General features: G+C 44.1%; 7 non-coding genes across 7 annotated transcripts; all 7 read left to right on the top strand.

The window, feature by feature from the left end:
- Window positions 1–1,899: 1,899 nt before the first annotated feature.
- On the top strand, window positions 1,900–1,971 carry trnag-ucc (transfer RNA glycine (anticodon UCC)). The gene has a single exon. It is a non-coding gene; the product is annotated as a tRNA-Gly (tRNA).
- A 110-nt stretch (window positions 1,972–2,081) lies between these two features.
- trnaa-ugc (transfer RNA alanine (anticodon UGC)) lies at window positions 2,082–2,153 on the top strand. The gene has a single exon. It is a non-coding gene; the product is annotated as a tRNA-Ala (tRNA).
- A 1,003-nt stretch (window positions 2,154–3,156) lies between these two features.
- On the top strand, window positions 3,157–3,228 carry trnag-ucc (transfer RNA glycine (anticodon UCC)). Its single transcript has one exon. It is a non-coding gene; the product is annotated as a tRNA-Gly (tRNA).
- A 110-nt stretch (window positions 3,229–3,338) lies between these two features.
- On the top strand, window positions 3,339–3,410 carry trnaa-ugc (transfer RNA alanine (anticodon UGC)). The gene has a single exon. It is a non-coding gene; the product is annotated as a tRNA-Ala (tRNA).
- A 1,874-nt stretch (window positions 3,411–5,284) lies between these two features.
- Window positions 5,285–5,356, top strand: trnag-ucc (transfer RNA glycine (anticodon UCC)). Its single transcript has one exon. It is a non-coding gene; the product is annotated as a tRNA-Gly (tRNA).
- Window positions 5,357–5,466: 110 nt separating this feature from the next.
- Window positions 5,467–5,538, top strand: trnaa-ugc (transfer RNA alanine (anticodon UGC)). The gene has a single exon. It is a non-coding gene; the product is annotated as a tRNA-Ala (tRNA).
- A 1,061-nt stretch (window positions 5,539–6,599) lies between these two features.
- trnaa-ugc (transfer RNA alanine (anticodon UGC)) lies at window positions 6,600–6,671 on the top strand. The gene has a single exon. It is a non-coding gene; the product is annotated as a tRNA-Ala (tRNA).
- The last annotated feature ends 329 nt before the right edge of the window (window positions 6,672–7,000 follow it).

The following is a 7,000-nucleotide window of genomic DNA, read 5'->3' as shown; positions in this document are numbered from 1 at the left end:
GGCATCTCCATTATTTGTGTTAATAAACCACACGACGTAAGAAAGAGTAATCAGCAACACTGATTGTTCCATAAAGGATGAATTATGTTCACAGTTAGACAAACTCACAAGATGAATTGGTCTTGGTGCTTGCTATTGAACATCAATGCCTTCAAAAAGCTTTAATGGTCATGAGGAATATATATGGGACACATACATATGTATGCATTTACACTCACCGGCCACTTTATTAGGTAAAATAACTGCTCCAACTGCTCTTCGACGAAAACTTCTAACCAGCCAATCACATGGCAGCAAATCAACGCAATTAGGCACGTAGACATGGTCAAGAGAATCTCCTGTAGTTCAAACCAAACATCCGAATGAGGAGTACAGTGAGTTAAGTGACTTTGAACGTGGCATGGTTATTGGTAACAGACGGGCTGGTCTGAGTATTTCAGAACCTGCCGATCTACTGGGATTTTCCCGCAAAAACCTTTCTGGGGTTCACAGAGAGTCGTCGGAAAAAGAGAAAATATCCAGTGGGCGGTAGTTCCTTGGGGGCAAATGCCTTGTGGATGTCAGAGGTCAGAAGAGAATGGCTAGACTGGTTGTAGCTGATAGAAAGGCAACAGTAACTCAAATAACCACTGGTTACAACCGAGGTATGCCGAAGGGCATCTCTGAATGCACAACACATCGAACCTTGAGGCGGATGGGCCACAGCAGCAGAACCACACTGGGTACCACTCCTGTCAGCTAAGAACAGGAAACCGAGGCTTCAATTCACTCACTCAGGTTCACCAAATTTGGACAACAGAAGTTTGGAAAAAGGTTGCCTGGTATGATGAGTCTCAATATCGGCTGCGACATTCTGATGGTATGGTCAGAATTTGCCATCACAACATGAAAGCATGGATCCATCCTGCCTTGTATCAACGGTTCAGGCTGGTGGTGGTGGTGGTGGTGTAACGGTTTGGGGGATATTTTTATGGCACACTACCAATTTAACATTGGGCCAATGCCACAGCCTACCTGAGTATTGTTGCCGACCATGTCCATCCCTTTATGACCGCAGTGTACCCATTTTCTGATGGCTACTTCCAGCAGGATAACGCGACGTGTCATAAAGCCCGAATCATCTCAGAACGGTTTGTTGAACATGACAATGAGTTCACTGTCCTCAAATGGCCTCCACAGTCACCAGATCTCAAACCAATAGAACACCTTTGGAATGTGGTGGAACGGGAGATTCACATCATGGATGTGCAGCCGACAAATCTGCAGCAACTGCGTGATGCCATCATGTCAATATGGACCAAATTCTCTGAGGAATGTTTCCAGTACCTTGTTAAATCAATGCCACGAAGGATTAAGGCAGTTCTGAAGGGAAAAGGGCGTCCAACCCGGTACTAGCAAGGTGTACCTATTAAAGTGACCATTGATTGTATATAGACTCATGTCTAACCTTCAGGACCCCATTGTTCAAAAGCAATCCAGCAAGATTGATCCAGTGGGGCTCAAAGAAGCAGGATCCTGAAATCTGGTTGTTTCAAGTAAAGGTGAATAAGTATATATCCAGTTTACAATCAGCCCATGGATTTAAACGCTTTATTCTGGCTAATCAAATTTACCCTCTCTGTTTAAAGGTTAGGAGGAGTTATGCAACATTGCCACCTTCGGAATTTCACGCAGACAGTCCAGGTAATAATTCACCCTGAAGTCAAGAAAAGCACTGATGTCCAAGTTAATTCAAAACAGAGCAAAGCAAAGCAGCAGCATTGTTGAGGTTAGGGTCCCCCAGCATCTAGTCATCTAGTCCTGCATTTTGCTGCAAAGCGGACAGACAAACCTCAGTCCCATTGAAAACCGGATTTGCCCTGTGTTGCGGAAATTATGACGTTTATGTGCCAAATCTGTGCGATGGTGGTATAGTGGTGAGCATAGCTGCCTTCCAAGCAGTTGACCCGGGTTCGATTCCCGGCCATCGCAGCACTACTTTTGTGAAAAATCTGAATTTTCACAGTTCATCAGAGTTCGTTCTCTGGATTTCGTAACTCTTAGAACTTCCTGTCTTCGTGTCTTCAAGACAACCCCCTGAAGGGGATGTAGCTCAGTGGTAGAGCGCATGCTTTGCATGTATGAGGCCCCGGGTTCAATCCCCGGCATCTCCATTATTTGTGTTAATAAACCACACGACGTAAGAAAGAGTAATCAGCAACACTGATTGTTCCATAAAGGATGAATTATGTTCACAGTTAGACAAACTCACAAGATGAATTGGTCTTGGTGCTTGCTATTGAACATCAATGCCTTCAAAAAGCTTTAATGGTCATGAGGAATATATATGGGACACATACATATGTATGTAACGTGACGTGTCATAAAGCCCGAATCATCTCAGAACGGTTTGTTGAACATGACAATGAGTTCACTGTCCTCAAATGGCCTCCACAGTCACCAGATCTCAAACCAATAGAACACCTTTGGAATGTGGTGGAACGGGAGATTCACATCATGGATGTGCAGCCGACAAATCTGCAGCAACTGCGTGATGCCATCATGTCAATATGGACCAAATTCTCTGAGGAATGTTTCCAGTACCTTGTTAAATCAATGCCACGAAGGATTAAGGCAGTTCTGAAGGGAAAAGGGCGTCCAACCCGGTACTAGCAAGGTGTACCTATTAAAGTGACCATTGATTGTATATAGACTCATGTCTAACCTTCAGGACCCCATTGTTCAAAAGCAATCCAGCAAGATTGATCCAGTGGGGCTCAAAGAAGCAGGATCCTGAAATCTGGTTGTTTCAAGTAAAGGTGAATAAGTATATATCCAGTTTACAATCAGCCCATGGATTTAAACGCTTTATTCTGGCTAATCAAATTTACCCTCTCTGTTTAAAGGTTAGGAGGAGTTATGCAACATTGCCACCTTCGGAATTTCACGCAGACAGTCCAGGTAATAATTCACCCTGAAGTCAAGAAAAGCACTGATGTCCAAGTTAATTCAAAACAGAGCAAAGCAAAGCAGCAGCATTGTTGAGGTTAGGGTCCCCCAGCATCTAGTCATCTAGTCCTGCATTTTGCTGCAAAGCGGACAGACAAACCTCAGTCCCATTGAAAACCGGATTTGCCCTGTGTTGCGGAAATTATGACGTTTATGTGCCAAATCTGTGCGATGGTGGTATAGTGGTGAGCATAGCTGCCTTCCAAGCAGTTGACCCGGGTTCGATTCCCGGCCATCGCAGCACTACTTTTGTGAAAAATCTGAATTTTCACAGTTCATCAGAGTTCGTTCTCTGGATTTCGTAACTCTTAGAACTTCCTGTCTTCGTGTCTTCAAGACAACCCCCTGAAGGGGATGTAGCTCAGTGGTAGAGCGCATGCTTTGCATGTATGAGGCCCCGGGTTCAATCCCCGGCATCTCCATTATTTGTGTTAATAAACCACACGACGTAAGAAAGAGTAATCAGCAACACTGATTGTTCCATAAAGGATGAATTATGTTCACAGTTAGACAAACTCACAAGATGAATTGGTCTTGGTGCTTGCTATTGAACATCAATGCCTTCAAAAAGCTTTAATGGTCATGAGGAATATATATGGGACACATACATATGTATGCATTTACACTCACCGGCCACTTTATTAGGTAAAATAACTGCTCCAACTGCTCTTCGACGAAAACTTCTAACCAGCCAATCACATGGCAGCAAATCAACGCAATTAGGCACGTAGACATGGTCAAGAGAATCTCCTGTAGTTCAAACCAAACATCCGAATGAGGAGTACAGTGAGTTAAGTGACTTTGAACGTGGCATGGTTATTGGTAACAGATGGGCTGGTCTGAGTATTTCAGAACCTGCCGATCTACTGGGATTTTCCCGCAAAAACCTTTCTGGGGTTCACAGAGAGTCGTCGGAAAAAGAGAAAATATCCAGTGGGCGGTAGTTCCTTGGGGGCAAATGCCTTGTGGATGTCAGAGGTCAGAAGAGAATGGCTAGACTGGTTGTAGCTGATAGAAAGGCAACAGTAACTCAAATAACCACTGGTTACAACCGAGGTATGCCGAAGGGCATCTCTGAATGCACAACACATCGAACCTTGAGGCGGATGGGCCACAGCAGCAGAACCACACTGGGTACCACTCCTGTCAGCTAAGAACAGGAAACCGAGGCTTCAATTCACTCACTCAGGTTCACCAAATTTGGACAACAGAAGTTTGGAAAAAGGTTGCCTGGTATGATGAGTCTCAATATCGGCTGCGACATTCTGATGGTATGGTCAGAATTTGCCATCACAACATGAAAGCATGGATCCATCCTGCCTTGTATCAACGGTTCAGGCTGGTGGTGGTGGTGGTGGTGTAACGGTTTGGGGGATATTTTTATGGCACACTACCAATTTAACATTGGGCCAATGCCACAGCCTACCTGAGTATTGTTGCCGACCATGTCCATCCCTTTATGACCGCAGTGTACCCATTTTCTGATGGCTACTTCCAGCAGGATAACGCGACGTGTCATAAAGCCCGAATCATCTCAGAACGGTTTGTTGAACATGACAATGAGTTCACTGTCCTCAAATGGCCTCCACAGTCACCAGATCTCAAACCAATAGAACACCTTTGGAATGTGGTGGAACGGGAGATTCACATCATGGATGTGCAGCCGACAAATCTGCAGCAACTGCGTGATGCCATCATGTCAATATGGACCAAATTCTCTGAGGAATGTTTCCAGTACCTTGTTAAATCAATGCCACGAAGGATTAAGGCAGTTCTGAAGGGAAAAGGGCGTCCAACCCGGTACTAGCAAGGTGTACCTATTAAAGTGACCATTGATTGTATATAGACTCATGTCTAACCTTCAGGACCCCATTGTTCAAAAGCAATCCAGCAAGATTGATCCAGTGGGGCTCAAAGAAGCAGGATCCTGAAATCTGGTTGTTTCAAGTAAAGGTGAATAAGTATATATCCAGTTTACAATCAGCCCATGGATTTAAACGCTTTATTCTGGCTAATCAAATTTACCCTCTCTGTTTAAAGGTTAGGAGGAGTTATGCAACATTGCCACCTTCGGAATTTCACGCAGACAGTCCAGGTAATAATTCACCCTGAAGTCAAGAAAAGCACTGATGTTCAAGTTAATTCAAAACAGAGCAAAGGTTGAGGTTAGGGTCCCCCAGCATCTAGTCATCTAGTCCTGCATTTTGCTGCAAAGCGGACAGACAAACCTCAGTCCCATTGAAAACCGGATTTGCCCTGTGTTGCGGAAATTATGACGTTTATGTGCCAAATCTGTGCGATGGTGGTATAGTGGTGAGCATAGCTGCCTTCCAAGCAGTTGACCCGGGTTCGATTCCCGGCCATCGCAGCACTACTTTTGTGAAAAATCTGAATTTTCACAGTTCATCAGAGTTCGTTCTCTGGATTTCGTAACTCTTAGAACTTCCTGTCTTCGTGTCTTCAAGACAACCCCCTGAAGGGGATGTAGCTCAGTGGTAGAGCGCATGCTTTGCATGTATGAGGCCCCGGGTTCAATCCCCGGCATCTCCATTATTTGTGTTAATAAACCACACGACGTAAGAAAGAGTAATCAGCAACACTGATTGTTCCATAAAGGATGAATTATGTTCACAGTTAGACAAACTCACAAGATGAATTGGTCTTGGTGCTTGCTATTGAACATCAATGCCTTCAAAAAGCTTTAATGGTCATGAGGAATATATATGGGACACATACATATGTATGTAACGCGACGTGTCATAAAGCCCGAATCATCTCAGAACGGTTTGTTGAACATGACAATGAGTTCACTGTCCTCAAATGGCCTCCACAGTCACCAGATCTCAAACCAATAGAACACCTTTGGAATGTGGTGGAACGGGAGATTCACATCATGGATGTGCAGCCGACAAATCTGCAGCAACTGCGTGATGCCATCATGTCAATATGGACCAAATTCTCTGAGGAATGTTTCCAGTACCTTGTTAAATCAATGCCACGAAGGATTAAGGCAGTTCTGAAGGGAAAAGGGCGTCCAACCCGGTACTAGCAAGGTGTACCTAATAAAGTTGCCATTGATTGTATATAGACTCATCTCTAACCCTCAGGACCCCATTGTTCAAAAGCAATCCAGCAAGATTGATCCAGTGGGGCTCAAAGAAGCAGGATCCTGAAATCTGGTTTCAAGTAAGGGTGAATAAGTATATATCCAGTTTACAATCAGCCCATGGATTTAAACGCTTTATTCTGGCTAATCAAATTTACCCTCTCTGTTTAAAGGTTAGGAGGAGTTATGCAACATTGCCACCTTCGGAATTTCACGCAGACAGTCCAGGTAATAATTCACCCTGAAGTCAAGAAAAGCACTGATGTCCAAGTTAATTCAAAACAGAGCAAAGCAAAGCAGCAGCATTGTTGAGGTTAGGGTCCCCCAGCATCTAGTCATCTAGTTCTGCATTTTGCTGCAAAGCGGACAGACAAACCTCAGTCCCATTGAAAACCGGTTTTGCCCTGTGTTGTGGAAATTATGATGTTTATGTGCCAGAGTTCTTTCTCTGGATTTCGCAACTCTTAGAACTTCCTGTCTTCGTGTCTTCAAGACAACCCCTGAAGGGGATGTAGCTCAGTGGTAGAGCGCATGCTTTGCATGTATGAGGCCCTGGGTTCAATCCCCGGCGTCTCCATTATTTGTGTTGATAAACCACACGACGTAAGAAAGAGTAATCAGCAACACTAATTGTTCCATAAAGGATGAATTATGTTCACAGTTAGACAAACTCACAAGATGAATTGGACTTGCTGCTTGCTATTGAACATCAACGCCTTCAAAAAGCTTTAATGGTCTTGAGGATTATATATGGGACACATACAGTACATACATATGTATGCATTTACACTCACCGGCCACTTTATTAGGTAAAATAACTGCTCCAACTGCTCTTCGACGAAAACTTCTAACCAGCCAATCACATGGCAGCAAATCAACGCAATTAGGCACGTAGACATGGTCAAG

This window comes from Cololabis saira, unplaced genomic scaffold, assembly GCF_033807715.1.
Source record: "Cololabis saira isolate AMF1-May2022 unplaced genomic scaffold, fColSai1.1 scf465, whole genome shotgun sequence".
Taxonomy (NCBI): Eukaryota; Metazoa; Chordata; class Actinopteri; order Beloniformes; family Belonidae; genus Cololabis; species Cololabis saira.
Note: the sequence above shows the minus strand (reverse complement) of the source record. Positions and strands in the feature narration are given on the sequence as shown.